The 14,271-nt window shown below is 44.1% G+C and overlaps 1 long non-coding RNA gene across 1 annotated transcript in view; it reads left to right on the top strand.

The window, feature by feature from the left end:
* LOC122930710 overlaps positions 1-14,271 on the top strand; it is a 143,301-nt gene that overhangs the window by 64,973 nt on the left and 64,057 nt on the right. The window lies entirely within an intron of this gene.

Here is a 14,271-nt window from a genome sequence, read left to right as displayed (position 1 = left end):
GTTAATAAAGTTTGTAAAATCAGTTTTGAATACCTTGAGGGGTGTAGTTTCTTAGATGGATCACTTTTGTGGAGTTTTTACTCTAGGGGGGCATCAGGGGGGCTTCAAAAGGGACATGGTGTCAATAAAAAAGGCCATAAAAATCGACCTTCCAGAAACCATGTCGGTCCTTTCCTTTTGCGGCCTCCCTTTTACTGATACAGCAGTTTACCACCACAAATGTGGCGTTTCTGTAAACTGCAATATCAGGGTAATAAATATTACGTTTTGTTTGGTTGTTAACCCTTGCTTTGTTACCGTAAAAAACTGATTGAAATGGAAAAGTGGCAAAAATAGCTGTTTTGGCACATTTTTTTTTTTTTTACAGTGTTAATCTGGGGGGTTAGGTCATGGGGTATTTTTATAGAGGAGATTCTTACGGACGCGGCGATACCTAATAAGTCTACTTTTTTTACAATTATTTAGGTTTTAGACTATATTATCCTTCGTGATACAAAAAAAAGTTTTTCTATCTCTAAAGTCATATTCAGTGTAGCCCACTGTGGAAATCTGGATTCCTGATTGGCCTACAAAATCAGGAATCACAGGCTCGTATCGCTCTGGGGTACACCAGACAGGTTCACCGGCAGGGTGCTCCGGTGGATTTAACTGGTGGGCCGGAAAACTAGTACAAGCCCCAGAGCTGCTCATACTAGGCTGGGCCACAGGGTCCCTAGCATGGCGGTCCACTTGCTCCGCCTGGCGGCGTCTCTGCCGCCTTGGGGGCTCATCATCATCACTAGATGATAAGGAGGACGCGGACGACAACAGGAAAGTGGGGTCATCCTCGTCCTCATTGGGACTCTCAGACTTGGAGGCAAGCTGGGCGTATGGCTCCTCGGCCGAGAACGTCCGGCAGGGCCATAGGGGAGTGTGTGTCTGTGTGTGTTTGTGCGTGTGTGTAAATCTTTATTTTGTGTGCGTGTGTGTGGGGGCACGGGTGTTGACGAACTCACCCTAAAACTAACAGAAAAAAAAAAAAAGGGGCAAAAAATGTTTTTTGTTTTTTTTTCAAAACCGCTGATCAACCGTCCGAAGTTGTTCAGCGGTGGGGTGTGCTATGCGCTAACAGTGGCCGGACGCTAAGAGTGCAGGCCACAGTCAGCGTACACAAAAAAAACAAAAATAAAAATCCTGCACCCCAAAAAAGTTGGGGGGCGGAAGCGGCAGCACCCCTGGGGGGTCTAGGGTCACACAGCTGTGCTGTGGACCCTAGACATCCTAACTCAGGGTGATGCAATAAAAGTTTTTCAAACTAACTTTCCCTTTATTTTCCCTGCCTAGCCCAAACTTTCCCTATACTTTCCCTATGTACCTGCTGTATAGATGGGGGGTGCTGGGGCACAGATCGGGTCCTGGGGGGCACAGATGGGGTGATGCTAGCACAGATCGACGACAACGTGCATGCAGCTCCTCTCTCCTCCGGCTACGGAACACAAAAGGAGGAGGAGAGGAGCGCTTGCAACATTTGAATCTGCCGCCGTCCCGCCCACCAACCAATCAGAGGCGATCCTGAGAGGTGATGTCACCATCACCACTCAGGATCCCAGGATGGTGATTGGTGGGGTAAAATCACATCACCATCCTGTTCCGGGTTATCGGGTCCTCAGAGACCCGAATAACCCAGAAATGCAGAAAACTGCAGGTCTGAATTGACCTGCGGTATTCTGCGATCGCATACATGGGGGGGTCACAGGACCCCTCGGCGCATTTGCCTCAGGTGCCTGCTCAATGATTTGAGCAGGCACCGGGTTCCGATCACCGCCTGCTTGGCCTCAGGGGTGCTGACTGGCTTGGCCTCAGGGGTGCTGACAGGCTTGGCCTAAGGGGTGCTGACAGGCTTGGCCTCAGGGGTGCTGGCTGGCTTGGCTTCAGGGGTGCTGGCTGGCTTCGCTTAAGGGGTGCTCACAGGCTTGGCCGGGCAGAAGGAGTGTGGGAGACTGTGAGGCCTTTTTTCTCCAATCAGACCCCCAATGTTAATAAAACCCCAATGGGACCTCAGATCACACCTCAGCTCAGACCCCAATATGACCCCAATCAGATCTCAGATAAGAGCCCCATGCCTCATAGCAGCCCTCAGTAGCCTCATAGCAGCCCCCAGTAGCCTCTCCATCAGCCCCCAGTGCCTCTCATCAGCCCCCAGTAGCCTCTCTATCAGCCCCAGTGCCTCTCACCAGCCCCCAGTGTCTCTCACCGGCCCCCAGTGCCTCTCACCAGCCCCCAGTACCCTCTCCATCAGCCCCCAATGCCTTTCACCAGCCCCCAGTACCATCTCCATCATCCCCCAGTGCTCCCTCCTCGGTATTAAAATCATTGGTGGGCAGTGCAACCTCCCCCCCATCATTGGTGGCAGACTTCAGTAGCGTCCGGGCTGCCATGGTAACCGATCGGAGCCCCAGCATTACACTGCTGGGACTCCGATCGGAACTGCAGCTGCCACCAATAGGGGGGGGCCTATCGCACCGCCACTCGCACTGCCACTTGAATTATTTTTCTTTAAATCCTCAGCCGGCAGCACGGGCCCCCAGTGGCGTAGGGCCCCATAGCCATTGCTTTGGCTTCTATGGCGATCCCTACGCCACTGCCACTAGATGAAATGTCGCTATTAAACTGCAATTTCCTTTCCTCGATATGATCCAGTCTGCCTTTCATTAATGAGGCGATCATTCCTTATTAAATGGAACTACAGGTACGCCGAAACCAAAATAGATGCACAGTCTTGTCATGGCCGCCATATCGGTTTACACCTAACCCAAGAGGCTTCTAGAGCGTGACTCAAGTGTTCTGCTGATAGATGTCCATGGGACGGATCCATTCAACATGTTATGGCGCTTTCAGATGAGCGAGTCTATTTCGGGATTCACGCTCCGTGTGTGAGCATAATCCTCCGTTCTGGACCCTGCTCGTCTTGCAGGAGCGCACAGCATTATCATGATTTATAATGCTGTGTGCCTCTGCATGGCCTTTTTACTACAGAATCATACTGACAGCTTTATGTCACTATGATCTTGTACAGTAAGGTCATGCAGAGACACACAGCATTATCAATCATGATAATGCTGTGCGCTCCTGCAAGACGAGCAGGGTCCAGAACGGAGGATTATGCTCACACACGGAGCGTGATTCCCGAAAAGGACTTAATATTTTGTTATTATTATTTATATACATAACAAATTATTAGACTGGTACAGAGGGGAGACTCTGCCTGCAAGAGCTTGCAATCTACAAGGGAAGGGGAAGAACACAGTAGGTGAGGGTATAGGCTGCTCATGTGGCTGTGTGGTGGCAGAATGCTCATTACAGATGGTAGGCTTTCCTGAAAAGGTGGGTTTTCAGGTTAGGCTACTTTCACACTCACGTTTTGGGCGGATCCGTCATGGATCTGCAAAAACTGATCCGTTACAATAATACAACCGCATGCATCGGTCATGAATGGATCCGTTTGTATTATCTGTAACATAGCCAAGACGGATCCGTCATGAACTCCATTGCAATTCAATGGGAGACGTATCCGTTTTCTATTGTGCCAGATTGTATCAGAGAAAACGGATCCGTCCCCATTGACTTACATTGTGTGCCAGGACAGATCCTTATGGCTCAGTTTCGTCAAGCGGACAGCAAAACGCTGCAGGCAGACTTTTGGTGTCCGCTTCCAGAGCAGAATGGAGACTGATCGGAGGCAAACTGATGCATTCTGAGCAGATCCTTTTCCATTCAGAATGCATTGATCCGTTTTGGACCGCTTGTGAGAGCCCTAGATGGGCTAGACGGAAAGCCAAAACGCGAGTGTGAAAGTAGCATTACTCTTGAAGGGTTGAATGTTGGGGTAGTGAGTTCCAGAGTAGGAGAGAGGCACGTGGGAAATCTTGTAGTCGAATGTGCAAAGAAAAATCCCTTGTCGAAAAACATGAGGACAGAGCAGGGGCCATGAATCTGAACACACGTACATACAGAAAAAACACACACATATACACGCTGTGCACAGATATGTAAATGCATACACATATACACTGAGACATATATTCAAACACGTATAAGGGAACGCCCCCTCCAAACATGTTCATGAATGTCGTTAATTTTAGGCAAGATCAATGGCAATGTAACTCTTGTCCTACTTTGGGCTCAGGTTTTCTGGTGGAGACCAGGACTGCATGCATTGCATTACTGATATTTGTACTTGAAGTAGAGCATTGTATATGATCTCGTGATTCTTCTAACTACAAGTATTAGTACCTGTGCCCATTCCAAGATGGGCAATAGAGAAGTTCAGCCCCAGGTGCCATGATTGGTTAGCAGTGACATGGTATATGGGCCTTGGTTGCATGAGAATGCCCGAAACACTTCTTTTCTTGGCAGGTAGGGCAGTCCTTCTAGAGCTAATTGGCTCTGCCCAGCATGAGGAATGCCACACTTTCTGCCAAGAAAAGAAGTGCGTGTTGGGATGCTGAATGCCAAACAACAACAGACCCCTTGTATAAGCTGGGTTGTGCAGTAGAAGCACCAAGACGGAACAGAAGCCATCAATAGATGGAGTTTTCAAGGAGCTTATCCAGCACAGCAGAATAGGACTGCTCCACCCAGCAGAATGTGGAGATGCTGAAGTTGTGAGTCTCTCCCTCGTCTTTCGGTCATGACTGCTGTATACAGGTATAATGTTTTTGCCATCTGATGGAGGGTGGTTCACATCTCCTATTCAATGTTCACTTATCACGCAACAAAAAAAAAACTTTTTGTCTGCTACTGGGCAAAAACTATTTGTCCTATACTAAATCGAGTGTATGGATTACAAATCCGAAGTCATAATTGTCACAAAATTTTGCTATGCATAAGTATGCCTAAATAAATTAAGCACTTGGAAAGCATTGAATAATTTTGAACAGAACGAGTTTTACTCCAACAATTACCTGATCTACATAAAAGTTTGCGTAGTAAACAGTGTATGAAAATGTAATGTAATAGCAAAATGTCAAAAAGTCTTGTTTTTCAGTTTAAAAGTCTTACTTGAGCAAGGCCCAGTACTGTTAAAAGTGCTTCAGGCATCAGGCACATTAAAATCTAGACGTGTCAGGCAAATTCCGATTTCATATTTGGAATCAGCTCGCTCATTTTAGTATAAATCACGTTTTCCTCTCAGTAGCAAAATCATTGTTGCGCGGTGTTACCAGCAAATAGTAGACAGCATTAATTTAATGTTTGTAGGCACAGCTGGAAGAGCAGAGACATCGGACTGACTAGGGAGGAGTAAGAGCACATGGGGATCTTTTTCCCTTCCCTCTTGTGTACAATCTGGATCAGTGTGAGCATTCTCAGTACTACCTACACCTATAGCAGAGGTATATTATTATTTGACAATGTGTAATATAATTATAGAATCTTGATATTACTTGTTCTGTATGGTTTTTGGATGTCATTGGACATTCTACTTCTACTTTTTTTTAAACTTTTGCCAGAAAGAGCCAAATGAGTTTTCCAGTGAAATAATTTTATCAGACATGTCATAAAAGGTAAAAAATGTTCTTAAAGTGGTCATCAGTAGTGTTGAGCGAACCTGAACTGCAAAGTTCGGGTCCGTACCGAACTTTGCGAGTTCGGGTATCCGGAACCCGTACTTTGCAGCAAAAGTTTGGGTTCGAGTTTGGTGTTCGGGCATTTAATAAAGCTTGTTGAAAGGCTGCAGGGCCAATCAACAAGCTTTTAAGCTGTGGGCATGGCTGTGATTGGCCGGTGCATCATGTGACCCAGCCTCTATACAAGCTGGATCACGTGTAGCACCGCCCTTCAGCTCTGAGTAGTGCAGGGACAGGAAGTGGGCAGCTGAAGTGAGGGAGAGTGTTAGGAACCTCATCTGGCTATTTATTCTGTGGGTGACTTATAGTGATTTTTTTGTGGGTGCAATGCACTATCTTTGTACCCTGTTGTGCCTTTTCATAGGTAAATGCATTGATATCCAATTTATTTTAGTCAAGATGAATGTTCATTACCTTTAAGAGCCATGCTTGACTATAGTTACAATTTTGTATGTCTTGAGTAGGCCAAATTAAGGTCGTACAAAGGTTTCTGCTTTTTAGTGTTATTCTTCTCATGAATGTACCAGTCTGAGAAGAATACTCCTTGTCTACTCTTAAATTTATGACAGGAGGTAAAGATAAGCTCTATGCAGCTGGTGATAATTACCTATACAATTAGGCATTTATCAATGAAGCAAATATATAATATGTATGTATTCATTTAATGAGCCTTAGTCCTTAGCATAAGACAATCAGTAGAACATATAATATATATTATACTGTTATATGTGATGAAGACAACATGTATCCAGTATATTATATATATTTCTCATTAGGAGAATATTTGTCTCTAAAAGAGTGTCTGTGAAGATGTGTGTTTTGTAACAATTATTCACCTCTTTGGTATGAGAGGAGGTACTGATATCCCTGAGTAAACAAAGCCATTGAAGTTATTTACGATTCACAAATAAAGAGTGTGAGAAACATTCAGAGAGACGCCTAGAGGTCTGTCTCTAATTGCTACCAGTGTCAAATCTAATCCCTATAGCCTTGAATTAAAGCTTTTAAGGTCAAAATGTATATTATACCTTTATTCAGACTTACAGAAGTTAACCCTTTATACTATGATGCAAATAGCTTACACAGCAGTGCCACCTAGGTATGAGTAGGTGACATTACAACAGTAGCAAAAGTGCATTCTGGGTAAGGTTATGATGTCATTTCTTATCAATGATCACACCCATCCGACAGTGATTGGAAAGCTCCAAACTAGGAAGGTGTGTCTAACTGATAAGTTTGTGATCATAAACCATACACAGGACAGAGAACAGGGACACACACAAGAAAGAGAGGAAAGAGAAGTTAAGCTCTTTAGAGGGGTCTATCAAGATGAAAGCCATGATGAGATGTGCTATGATGGACCACCCAGCTTTCCTAGGAGCAGAAGTGAGATTTCTACTAGGACTTGGTAAGAGACACAGAAAATGATATTTAATTTTATTAAGACTAATTTGATAGTGTGGGTGAAATTATACCATCTAGATTGGCGAATAAATAAATAAATTAATCATCTCCATTTTGAGATGTAATCTTAGGATATTGTGAGGCTTCATTCTACCTGCAGAAGAATCTAGACTCATAATCTAGCAAAGCATAAAATAATGGTGTATATATATATATATTTTGATAGAACATTCTTCGCCAAGCTAAATGATGGATTCCCACAGGAAAGACTTGTTTCAAGTCCTTCCCATTTAAGATATGGTCTAGGAAAGATCCTAGATCCCTGTTATTTGTCTTAATAGTCTTACCAAAGTTATATGTGGGAAAATAGTCCAGGATGGGGCGGAAGGATACAGTTATCTTTTCTAAGTTATATCCTTGAATGGATTTGCCCATCTTGAAGTCATGTGATGTGTAGTTGGTTAGAGGGGGGCGGAATGTATTTAGCATTCCATATTGATGTCTAGGATTAGACATGCCCATCCTGATATCATGAGGTTTTCTCTGGACAGAAGTAATGTATATAATTTATGTTTATATTTTGATATCCTAACCTAATAATAGCTTGGTTATAATGTGACAAGTTATTTCCACTCACATGTATTGTTAAGCTTGTAATGCTTTATATTAACGCTATATATATATTAATTTGCATGTATCATTGTGTTTATTTACTTATATATGTTTATAACCTTGTATCCAATAAATCTGCATATTTTTATAAACCTGTGTATTATTGTATAATGCAGAACTACATGTTTTATCATTAACGTCATCTCACGTCAAAAAGAACTTATTTATCTGAGGAAATAGTCGGACTCAGATGTGAATTGTATCAATTAGCTTGTCTACAATTCACCAGGTCATGATTTTAAGAATCTATGACAAATTTTATAAATTTTATTTTTTATGGTTAATTATTTTTATGACCATAATTAATAATTCTTAATTGAATTATTACAACCCGACAACCCCTGACACAGAAATATAATAGTTAATCCGTCTGTTAGTTTGGTGGGTTACATATTCCCATTTTTGGTGGGAGGTACACCTGCATTGCATACGTGACAGGAAAATTAATATAGTTAATCTGTCTGTTAGTTTGGTGGGTGACCTCAAAGAATGAGGAGAGCATCAAATAAGGGACGTGGCCTTGGTCATGGTGCTGCTCAGGGGCGTAGCTAAAAGCAGAATATTCAGCGTTATTTTGTAGGCCCGAATACCGGTGTAAGAATGGTGGGGCCAGAACAAGGAGAGGCGGTAGTAGATTGTGTGGCTGACAGTGCCTCCAGTTCCTTCACATTGTCTCCCACCAGGTCCCCTGCTGAAAGCGCAGAGTTGGCTCCTTCAGCCCATGTCCATCAGTCTTTCACCTCACCCCATTGCAAATCAGGCAAACAGTCTGATCCCCAAGTCATGCAGCAGTCTCTTCTGCTTTTTGATCACTCTGCTGGCAGGGTTTCCGTCGGCCATCCACCTAGCCCTGCCCCAGAAGTGGAAGAGATTGAGTGCACTGATGCCCAATAGTGATGAGCGGCAGGTGCCATATTCGATTTCGACGAAATTCGCGAATATTCGATAGAATATTCGTTTTATATTCGTCGAAATCGAATATTCGTCATTATTCTTGTTATCGCGATTAATATGCGATTTAAATAATCGAATTTCGATTTTAACTTAAAGGCTACTCTCCTATTGAAATTGCAATTCGATTTTTTCAAGTTATAAAATTCGAATTTCGATTTTAACTTAGCACTGCTATATGCCATATTAGTTAGCCTAATATGGCATATAGCAGTGCTAAGTTAAAATCGAAATTCGAATTTTATAACTTGAAAAAATCGAATTGCGATTTCAACGTAATTCTCAAATCCGACAGTACATTCTAGTATATGGAGTCGTTCCCATGGTGATGGGGACGCTCCATAAGCATGGAATATGGCTTCAATGGCTTGGTAGAATTAGCGAATTGACGAATATATTCGTTATATTCCACAAAACGAATATAACGAATGTATTCGTCATATTCCACAAAACGAATATAACGAATGTATTCGTCATATATCACAAAACGAAGATAACGAAGTATTCTGCATCTTCATTTTAGCTACATATTCATCAATTTCGCTAATTCTAGCAATGATATAGGAAAGTTAACTATAGAGACAGCTAAGTATAATTCGCTATGCGATTATATGACTGCTTTTTTTTATAAATAGTATAATTATAATAATTATCAGGTATTATAATTATTCTATTTATTTAAAAAAAAAGCAGTAATATAATCGCATAGCGAATTAAACTTAGCTGTCCAGTCAGTGCCCGTTGCCGCTTCTGCCGACTTCCATGCTCATGGAGCGTCCCCATCACCATGGGAACATCTCCATATACTAGAATGTACTGTCGGATTTGAGAATTACGTTGAAATCGCAATTCGATTTTTTCAAGTTATAATAATCGAATTTCGATTTTAACTTAGCACTGCTATATGCCATATTAGTTAGCCTAATATGGCATATAACAGTGCTAAGCTAAAATCGAAATTCGATTATTATAACTTGACATAATCGAATTGCGATTCCAACTTGGACCTGGTTTACTATATGGTTGGCTTCAATGGCTTGGTAGAATTAGCGAATTGACGAATATATTCGTTATATTCCACAAAACGAATATATTCGTCATATTCCACAAAACGAAGATAACGAAGTATTCGTCATATTCCACAAAACGAAGATAACGAAGTATTCTGCATCTTCGTTTTAGCTACCTATTCATCAATTTCGCTAATTCTAGCAATGATATAGGAAAGTTGACTATAGAGACAGCTAAGTATAATTCGCTATGCGATTATATTACTGCTTTTTTTTTAAATAAATAGAATAATTATAATACCTGATAATTATTATAATTATACTATTTATAAAAAAAAGCAGTCATATAATCGCATAGCGAATTATACTTAGCTGTCTCTATAGTCAACTTTCCTATATCATTGCTAGAATTAGCGAAATTGATGAATAGGTAGCTAAAATGAAGATGCAGAATACTTCGTTATCTTCGTTTTGTGGAATATGACGAATACATTCGTTATATTCGTTTTGTGGAATATGACGAATACATTCGTTATATTCGTTTTGTGGAATATAACGAATATATTCGTCAATTCGCTAATTCTACCAAGCCATTGAAGCCATATTCCATGCTTATGGAGCGTCCCCATCACCATGGGAACGACTCCATATACTAGAATGTACTGTCGGATTTGAGAATTACGTTGAAATCGCAATTCGATTTTTTCAAGTTATAAAATTCGAATTTCGATTTTAACTTAGCACTGCTATATGCCATATTAGGCTAACTAATATGGCATATAGCAGTGCTAAGTTAAAATCGAAATTCGAATTTTATAACTTGAAAAAATCGAATTGCAATTTCAACGTAATTCTCAAATCCGACAGTACATTCTAGTATATGGAGATGTTCCCATGGTGATGGGGACGCTCCATGAGCATGGAAGTCGGCAGAAGCGGCAACGGGCACTGACTGGAGCAGCCAGGAAGCCAGGAATCCAAAGGACAGGTAAGAACAACTTTAGGAAAGTGGGAAAGAAAAAAATATAACAATAAAAAAAAAAAAAAAAAAAAAAAAAAAAGAATATTCGAAATATCGAATTTATATCACTATATTCGAAATATTCGCGAATTAGCGAAGTGCCGATATTCGCGAAAAAAATTCGATATTCGAATATTCGCGCTCAACACTAATGCCCAACCACTTATGTTTCAGGATGTGGACATGGGAGGACCACCACAGCACGTCTCTGATGATAACGAAACACAGGTGCCAATTGTTACGGCTTTCTGCAGTGTGCAGACCGGCAAGGAGCGCAGGTGTGAGGAGTGGGTGGAAGATGATGTGGAGGATGAATCACATGGAATCAAGATCATGCGAGTGACGTGTGCAGTTCAGACGAAAGGGCGGTGGTCACACAGCGCCAGCCACACAGCAAAAGAATGAGCAGGGTGCAAAAGCAGAGTGGCCGTCCCCTGGCCAGTATGCCTGCTACTGCCCACCGCACCCAGGGACTGAGCACACCAAAGCCAGCTCCAAGGAGTTCCCTGGTGTGGCAGTTCTTCAGACAATGTGCTGACAACAAGACGTGAGTGGTTTGCACGCTGTGCAATTTGAGCCTGAAGCGAGGCATAAATGTTCTAAACCTGAGCACCACCTGCATGACCAGGCATCTAAATGCAAAGCACCAGCTGCAGTGGAGTATGCACCTCAAAAACCATGAAAGATCTCAGGCTCCTCCTGCTCCCTCTTCTGCTGCAGTCTTGGCCTCTTCTTTCCCCTCTGGAGTAACAGTGGCACCTGCCACCCCGCAAACAGAGCATGTGGCAGCAATGCCACCACCTCCACCACTGTCACCATCACCAAGCATCTCCACACTGTCCCAAGGAAGCGTTCAGCTGTCCATCCCCCAAACACTGGAGAGAAAGAGGAAGTACCCCCTACCCACCTGCGATCTCTGGGCCTGAATGCCAGCATTTCTAAATTCCTGGCCTTTGAAATGCTGTCATACCATGTGGTGGAGATGGAGACTTTTAAAAACCTTATGGCGGTGGCTGTCCCACAGTACATGGTTCACAGCAGCCACTACTTTTCCAGGCGAGCCATCCCTGCCCTGCACAACCAAGTAGCAGGCAAAATCATGTGTGCACTGTGCAACGCCATCTGTGGCAAGGTCTACATAACCACCGATACGTGGACCAGTAAGCACGGGCAGGGACGTTATATCTCCCTAACTGCACACTTGGTAAATGCAGTGGCTGGCCCTGAGGCGGATAGCAGTTTGGCGCATATCCTTCCACCACCGAGGATTGCAGGACGTTTCTCGTTGCCTCCTGTTGCCTCCTACTCCGCTTCCTCCTCTACCGCCTCCTTATCCGGTCAGTGTAACATCTGCACCACCGTCAGCACAGCCGGGGGAAACGACAGCAGGCTGTTTTGAAACTCATCAGTTTGGGGGGGGGGGAAACACACCGCGCAGAAGCTGTGGACGAACATGGAACAACAGACCGATGAGTGGTTGGTGCCCCTGAGCCTAAAGCCCGGCCTGGTGGTGTGCGATAACAGGCAAAATCTCATAGCAGCTCTGGGCCTAGCCGGTTTGACGCACATCCCTTGCCTAGCGCATGTGCTGAATTTGGTTGTTCAGAGGTTCCTGAAAAATTACCCCAATATGTCAGAGCTGCTGCAGAAAGTGCGGGCACTGCTGCTGCTCGCCTGTCTGCACTGCAGCGTAACTTCAGCCTTTCCGGTCACCACCTCATATGCGCCGTATCCACAAGGTGGAACTCCACCTTGCACATGCTGGCCAAGGTGAAGTTTCCGATGCAGCACACACGGGTGAGTCGCTCTGTGGAACAGCACCACTTCACCACCAACGAGTGGGCCTTCATGTGGGATGTGTGTGCCGTGTTATGCTGTTTTGAGTACTCCACTAACATGGCCAGTGCTGATGACGCCATCCTCAGTGTTACTATCCCACTTCTATGTCTCCTTGAAAAAACGCTTCGGGTGATGATGGAAGAGGATGTGGCACAGGAGGAAGAGGGATCATTTCCACGGCCATATAAGGAGGCCAGTCATTCACAAGTGGCTCGGAGGGTGGGTTCCTGCACCAACAGAGACCAGGTACACAACTGTTCAGCCAGGACACAGTTTTGGAGGATGAGGAGGAGGAGGAGGAGGATGATGAGGAGGAAGAACCGTGTTCACAGCAGGGTGGCACCCAAAGCAGCTCATGGGCATCACTGGAGCGTGGCTGGGGGGATGCAGAGGACACAGATGATACACCTTCCACAGAGGACAGCTTGTGCCTGCGCAATGACCGCCAGGTTGCCCACATTCTAACCAGTGCTGATTATTGGGTGGCCACCCTGCTGGATCCCCGCTACAAGAACAAGGTACCATCCTTAATTCCGTCACTGGAATGTGATCGGAAGATGCGCGAGTACAAGCGCACACTGGTAGACGCGCTGCTTAGGGCATTCCCACCTGACAGCGGGGGCTCGGGGGAAGCACAAGGCGAATGCAGAGGAGGAGGAAGAAGTAGCCATGCGGAATGTCTTAGCAGGAGGCAGCATTTCAGCAACATGGTGGAGCAGTACGTGTGCACACGCCTACAAATACTGACTGATGGGTCTGCCCCATTCAACTTCTGGACTGCATATAACTAAAAAACCCAACCGCTAACGCATGTCTTCCCCGCCTAAACCAAATAACGACACAGGCACATGTTTTGTGGAGTGAGGAACGGTCAAAGCTTTATTTAACTTTTTTAATCTTTTTTTTTTTTTACCAAAAACACCAAAACTCTTATCACCAGAAACCACTTCCAGGAGTATGAGAAGCGATATGCCCCACGGAAACCACAGTGGGCAAGTCCGCCTTCTCCTCCGGTCTTAGTAATTTATTTCCACCGACCTCCAGCTGTGACTTGAACCATGACAACTGTAACAGAAAAATATGTAAGACAAAACATCATAGAGAGAACAATCAAAGGCCGGGCGGGTGGGAAAATTCCTGTTGAAGGTGCCAGTGAAAAGAGACTGAGCTGTGATAAGCCCTCCTATTTATTAACTCTAGGGGGAGGGACGGGAGAGACCATAAATCTGAACCAGGGGAAAAAGGGGGGGAGGGAATAAGGGAGAAAATCAAATACTGAAACAAGCATACACAGTGCTAAAGAAACAACCCCCCCCCCCTCCCCCTATTAGGAGAAACTACAATGCGGGCAGGAGACGTGAGGGATTTAACCCATGAGCTGCCACAGTATCTGCAGTCAAAAAGTCTTGCTATCTCCTCCTTATCCACCGCCACTTCCACGTCTACCGCCTCCTAAACCTCCTACTCCACTTTGACCTCCGCCTCCTAGTTCAAGATTATTATTTTTAATTTTTTCTATATTCTATGTTATTTTAAGTCATTTCCCTATTCACTTTTGTTTGCAGGGCAATTGTCCTACTCTTACCCCCATTTTGCTTCCTTCTGCAGCCCTCTAGCCCTTACTATGACTATTTTAGTGCACCAACGTTAGGGTCCCCATTGACTTCAATGGGGTTCGTTAGGGTCCCCATTGACTTCAATGGGGTTAGAGTTCGGGTCAAGTTCGGGTCCCGAACCAGAACTTTGACCCGAAGTTCGGCCAAACCCG

The sequence above is a fragment of the Bufo gargarizans genome, chromosome 3 (genome assembly GCF_014858855.1).
Source record: "Bufo gargarizans isolate SCDJY-AF-19 chromosome 3, ASM1485885v1, whole genome shotgun sequence".
Taxonomy (NCBI): Eukaryota; Metazoa; Chordata; class Amphibia; order Anura; family Bufonidae; genus Bufo; species Bufo gargarizans.
The sequence above is the reverse complement of the archived record's forward strand: the minus strand, read 5'-3'. Positions and strand labels throughout refer to the sequence as shown.